This window comes from Sorex araneus, chromosome 2, assembly GCF_027595985.1.
Source record: "Sorex araneus isolate mSorAra2 chromosome 2, mSorAra2.pri, whole genome shotgun sequence".
Taxonomy (NCBI): Eukaryota; Metazoa; Chordata; class Mammalia; order Eulipotyphla; family Soricidae; genus Sorex; species Sorex araneus.
In genome coordinates, this window is record NC_073303.1 from 143363758 (window position 1) to 143370762 (window position 7005).

Sequence of the window (7005 nt, forward strand, 5' to 3'; positions counted from 1 at the left end):
TGTTAAGGGTTTGGATTATAAGCAACTGACAGTGATTTGATCTCTAGCACCACAGATGGTCTGCCTGGAGTAAGCCCTGAGCACTACAGGTGATGGCCCACAAAACACAGATAACTATGGTAGGCTCCACCTTTTAATTCTACCCTTGAAACTACTACAAGTACTACAAACCATGGAAAAAAGGTATACGTAATATATTTCTTTATCATGCTTACTTTAACTGAAAGCACAGGAAGAATGTATGTTTCAAATCAACTAAATACTAGATATACCCATGTAATTTGACTGGCCATTAGATTGACACATTGGAGCATTTTTAATGGGCTCTTAACTTTTAATTACTACATTAATAAAAAATAAATCATAGAATGTGTAGAGGGTAGTGAATGCCTCCAAAGTCTAATCTGCTATTCCAATTTTTAAGATTAAATTGGAGCTCTCTCCTTAATCATAGTTCTTTCAATTAACTTCAGAGACAGAATTGGAGTACCCAAGTTCTATAAATCAGTATAGCCAACTGCCAATATCTAAGGAAATTTCTGATCATTCTGGGGAAAAAATATGTTATAAGTGTAGAGTTGTCTAAGGTATCCAAAAAGTGACTTAAGAAGACAAAGATACAGTGAATCCTACAACAAAACTTTTCTGGAGTGTACTGATATAATATTGATCTCATAGACCTAGAGTCACATATCATGTCGCATAGGGAAATATTGACTTCAGTGTCCTGGAAAAGTCAGATAATGACATTGAAGTCATTACTTTCCTATGTGTTAGAGAATTATTCACATGTTTTATGCATTCAAGATTTAAAGGGATGAACCATAACTTTTGGCATGGGAATATGAGCTACCTGGTTTGCATATTATCCTTACTTTTTGTGGTTATTCATTTCATACATAAATAACAGCATGCTTTTAAAACTATTTTTTCATGTAGTTAGTTCATAAAAACACTTTTACAGGATATTATCACAGTACCTTTGATACCTTGCAATCAATTTTATTCTACTTTTAGTAGTAACTTCAAAATAGTCATAATACTTTTATTAATTATTGAATTTTTTATGATTCCTTTTATCTACTCATTCTGTCTAATTAACCCACTGTCCACTGCCACTTCTTTGCCCGTTCCACCTTTATTCTTTATAACCTGTAAAATATACCCTCAGTGTCAGTGATCTAAATTATTACAACAGGAAACAAACACTTCTCTTTTCTACATGACATTCAATCTAGCTTGTGACCCTATGGTTACAAATGGCATTTCTAAAATACATTTGTATCTACCCATTATGATATTTTTGACCATTTTGTATGGGTAGCAAGCTTTAAGCCGACATTTAATTTATTTTGTTTATCTGAACACTAGTTTTTTTTCAATATTCAATATTTCATTTTATTAATTTTTTAGTTGAGCTCTCTTTATAAATGTATAGACTGCTCTGTGGACTGACAAATTTTCACCCTCTACCATTGGTTAGAATTCTGTCTATGTTATGCTCAGTGTAAATGCCTGACTTTTCTTTTCTTTTTGCTCATAAATATTAAAAATAAACACTTTTCCTTTTGAATAATGTTTGGTATGGTATAAACTTTACAGAGTTACTCTTCATGGTGATGAAAGAGTGTTAAAAATTGGCTATAGTGATAATTGTGCATATTTATACATGTCTTATTGAACTTTATATCTTTAACATATATTTCTATATGGGAATTGCATTGCATATTTTGTGTCATGTTTTAGCACTGTAGCACTGTCGTCCCATTGTTCATCGCTTGAGCGGGCACCAGTAACATCTGCATTGTGAGACTTCCTGTTACTGTTTTTGGCATATCGGATATGCCATGGGTAGCTTGTCAGGCTCTGCCATGCGGGCAGGATACTCTTGGTAGCTTGCTGGGCTCTCCAAGAGGGACAGAGGAATTGAACCCAGGTCTGCTACATGCTATAGCTCCAGTCCTATGGCCATACCACCCCGAACGCGCCGGATCATGTCTGATCTCAGAAGCTAATAAGGGTCGGGCCTGGTTAGTCCTTGGATGGGAGTCATATTTTAAAACAACATAAATAGGTTTTAGATTATTTGATTCGATAGCTATCTATGTTGAACTTTTATTTAAAGATGATAAAAATAATTAAAAAATCACTAGTTTCAATGCTACCCCATGCTAGTTCCTGGCAGTTCCATTGGAATTGGAAAGAATGTGGAGAAACTATTACCTTTATTTATCTGAAAGTTAATGTTTCTATACAATTTTAGACAGTAGCACTGCTGTCAAGGAATCCCAGCATTCCCAGAGAATTATATCCTTTTATCACAGGCAGAAGACAGGAAGCCTCTAAGATATCAGTCAAGAAGAGTAGTGTTTGTCTGGTTCAAATGTTATTTTGTTAGGTTATATTATAGAAGGGCTGGAGCGATAGCACAGTGGATAAGGCATTTGCCTTGCATGCAGCCGACTTGGGTTCAATTCCTCCATCCCTATCGGAGAGCCCAGCAAGCCACCGAGAGTATCTCACCCACACAGCAGAGCCTGGCAAGCTACTGGTGGCATATTCGATATGCCAAAAACAGTAACAAGTCTTACCATGGAGACATTACTGGTGCCCATTCAAGCAAATTGATGAACAATGGGATGACAGTGATACAGTGATATAGTGATATTATAGAAAGAGTGTAAATATCTTGTTTATTATCAGGTATGCAGTATAGTGTCTAATTTTTATTGACAGAAGATAGAACTTAGATGTCAACTAGCTTAGTCACTTGATAGTAAGCAGATATTTGGAGAAGCTGGACACATAGGATTAGCAAGACTACAGCATACTAAAGTTAGAAACAGATCCTTAATTCTTTCAGAGCACATAGTGCTAATAGCTAAATGAAAACGATTGCATTCATTTTAGTGCTTCCTTATCAAATTCTACTTGACATCTTTATAAGGAAAATGTTAAGGCTTTATTTTGCTCAATAATCTAATAATCAACAATGGGAGTCATATTCTAGGGACAGAAGAGGTAATGGAGGTTTCAATGCACCTACCTTGAAAGCAGTCAACCCCACTTTGATCCCATCACCCCATATGGTCCGCTGGAATCCCACCAAGAGTGATCCCTGAGCATAGAACTCAGAGTGATCCTGGAACACCACAGGGTGACCCTCAAAACAGAAAATGTAAGTCACATTTCACATGGCTTTCAGGAAAGCAGGCAATTACTCCAGAGTAGGGCAGATCCAGAGACTTCTGACTCAACTATTGTATTATTACCCCCATCCTCCTAGTTGATACTCCAGAATGATCTCATTTTATCAATGAACAGAAGTATTCTGTAAGTATGTTTCAGATGTCAAGGAATGATTTCATAGATAATATCTGGTGCTGCAGCTGTTGCCTGATATTTCTTTTCCCAAAAATTAAAAATAAGGAAATTATAAATGTAAATACCACCTGCCGTCAGTTACAAATCATTCCCTAACATCCATGGAGACTTTCTAAAAATATTCTCTACATTACCCATTTTCCCCACAGCATGGCTTACAAAGTTGATCATGATGATTTGTTATAGGCATTCAATATTCGAACACCAGCACTACCCTAATTGTCATCTCCCCTCCGCCTCTGTCTTCAAATTCTCAAACACCCCTCAAGCCCGCTTCCATAAAGTACCCATAATAATTTATTTCATATTGCTTGTTGCCACCTAATGGCTAATGGAGTCATCAAAAATACTTCAGTAAAAGAAAATTTGTGAAATTCTATCTCACCATGGGGATTTTAAGTCTTGTCAGGGGGTTTACTTAGCAGTAGCTGCACGTTAAGCCTTCTGTATTAATGTTTGTGTTAAGTCAACATTAGTTGGCTTCTACATGATTTTACATCCAATCTGGTGTACTTCTACTGGGAAACTAGTATCATAGAGTTTGGCGATGTCATTCCAGAAAATCCAGATTATTCTCATGGGCAGCCCAGCCACAGGCATGGTGCCAGCTACTGGAGTGTGAATGCAGCTACTGAAGCTTTGGTAGAGCAGGAATTTTTGCCTACCCCTGTCTCAAGATCTCGAGAAGTCTCAGCCATACATAACCCATTATTTTAATTAATGGGAATCAGTGAAGAAAATGTTAAAGAGGGTTGGCATGATAATACAGCAGTCAGCGGGCATTCCTTGCATGAAGCTTCCCAGGCCTCAATCCTCAACATCCCATATTGTCCCCAAAGCCCATCCAAGAGTAATTCCTGAGTACAGAGCCAGAATTAAACCGTGAGCACTGTCAGGTGTGATCCAAAAAAATCCCCAACATATTTTAGAGCTCTAGATTCTGATGGACTTTTGTTGGCTTTCGTCTATTATTTAAATAATTGTTTCATTAATATAAAGATGAATGAAGTATTCTGATGAATATCGCTCATAAGTAACTCAACTCATGACTTTCATACACCCAAATAAAGATGAAAATATTAGAACACGAAAAGAACTTTGTAAGTAAAAATAAAAATGTATCTATTATTTAAAAAACTGAACATTTTATATAATCAAAAAATCACATCAGTAACATACTAATATAATAACACTAGTGACATTTATTGCAGCTGCTTATGTATATACCTTCTAAACCAAAAAACAGAGTAAACTATATGCACGTGGTATACAAACACTCCCCTACTCACAAATATATTTCTGGTCAACTTTTCAATAAGTATGTATACAGCTATATACCTATTTATTATATGTAGTCATACATACAATGAATGCATATGTGTAGAATAAATTTGAATACTCCTTCCTGCTATGTGTCCATCTATCCTTTTCTCCTCTTTTTCTTCCAAACCCTTTCCATTGATCTATTTAATATTTATTGATGTATAAGTGAAACACTATGCTGGTAAATGCCTGTGATTAGCCACAATTTCCTTTCTTTTCTTTAATCGTTTTTCTTTTTGGTTTTGCTTTTGGTCCACACCCAGTTGTGTTCAGGGCTCACTCCAGATTCTGTACTCAGGGATCACTCCTGACAGACTCAGGGGCCCATATTGGGTATTACGGATGCAACTCAGGCCAGATGTGTGCAAGGAAAATGCCTTACATGCTGGATAATTTCTCCAGCTCTAGCCAGAGTTTGTTCATCTCCATGTGGTGATTTCACATGCTTCACTATGCAATAGTTTGTCCATTCGTGTGCCTGTGTGTTTCATCTGAGTGTGTTTCTTGACAGCCATGACATATGAAAGAGCAAGATTGCTGGTGTAAAAACAAGTTTATATTTCTCATGGGCAATTTTTTTAAAAAAAATAAGCAGAAACATGCCCATACCCATGCTCATTTCATCTTCCGTCTCTTTCTCTACACATCATGCACTATTGAGTGGTCTATTTGATTAGAGTACATGAACCAGAAAAGAAGAATGGACTCTTGCTTAGGAGAAGAAAATGTCATTGATAATTCTTGAGCTGTTTGCTCACTTATCTCAGAATTGCTCAGAGTATCTCAGTATTAGGACTATTAAGTATGCATATATATCTTTTTTTCCTTTGTACGTTTTAGAAATGAGTTAGAGAATAAAGATTTCTGTAATCACAGTGAGTAAAGTTTGACCTAGTGTTAAATCAGGATAATAAAATGTGTTCAGGACCAAGTATAATTATCTATGTTTAATTCTCTGAGATATATACCAGGAGACTGAGAATTGTTTAGATTCATATTGAATGTTTTTAGTTTATCTCTTTCAGACTTCTTGCTTAAAAATTCACATATTTTCTCTTTTGCTGTTTATTTTTTTCAGGAAAACACTATTACTAATCACTCTAATGAAAGAAACTTATTATTCATTTTATCTTATCATAATCAACACCCCACAAAAATCTCAGAGGGAATTAATTATCCATTTCTATTCACTATTAAGGAAAGAAGCTATAAAAAACAATTTTGTTTCTACAATAGAAAAGCCATTTCTTCAATGTGGTAAAGGGCATCATTTTGTCTTATAAAGAAGTATCTCGCTGCAGGACAAGTTCTGAGTAAGCATGAATGACAGTAGCAAATTTGCAAATGAGGTCTCTATTGCAAACCTATAGTATAGAAATTCTAGGGCACTGTCAACATATTGGTGTCTAATATGTTCTGACCTTGATGCTCTAGGAAAGGCTAATAAGGATACACACCACACTTGACTGGCACAAAAAGTTATAATTATATGTAACCATCTTGCCCAACATTCTCTCCAAACTTTTTCCTACTCTTCTGATCATTAATTTTGTATTATATCAGAAAATACTTAAAGGTGGATATGGAAGTAAATTCCTTGGTTTGTGGTATTATTTTATAAAGATTTAGCAAAATAATTTTATTAGTAAGAGATAAGAAGTCCTAAAGAAGAGAGAGACAATCCTACTATGCAGAGCACAAATATATTTATGAATTTTGTAGTTCTGGAGGAAATTGAGTTTGAAAATTCTTTATTGTAAAAAATTACAAAGGTGCGCACACAGGAGGCTGCGATGATGCGTGTGTCATGTTATGTTGTCCAGGGCTCTCGGGCGGTTCTTTCTCATGTGTAACACTCGCTTTCGGTGCTTGAGTTGGGTGTTCTCGAGCTTGAGTCGTTGTGTATGGACCGGTTCGGAATGGCTCCTCCTTGTGATCTGCTTCTGTTTGTGCCACAGTGCTCTCTTCTGTCTGTCTCTCTATCTCTGTAGTCTCTCCTCTGGTCTCTTCCAACCTCTCTCTGTCTCTGTATCTGCTTCTCTGTCTTCTCTCTTACTTCTGTGTCTTCTCCTGTGTTTTCTCTCCTGTCTCTGTCTTCTCTCCTTGCTGTGTCTTCTTCTTTCTGTGTCCTGCTGCCTCTGTCTGTGTCCTGCTTCCTCTTCTTTTGTCTCTGCTGTCTCCTTCGCTTCTGTGTCTTCTGACCTTGCTTCTGTGTCTCTGTGTCCATGTCTCTCCCTATTTCTGCCCTTGCTTCTGTTTCTCTGTGTCCATGTCTCTCCCTATTTCTGCTACAGTCTT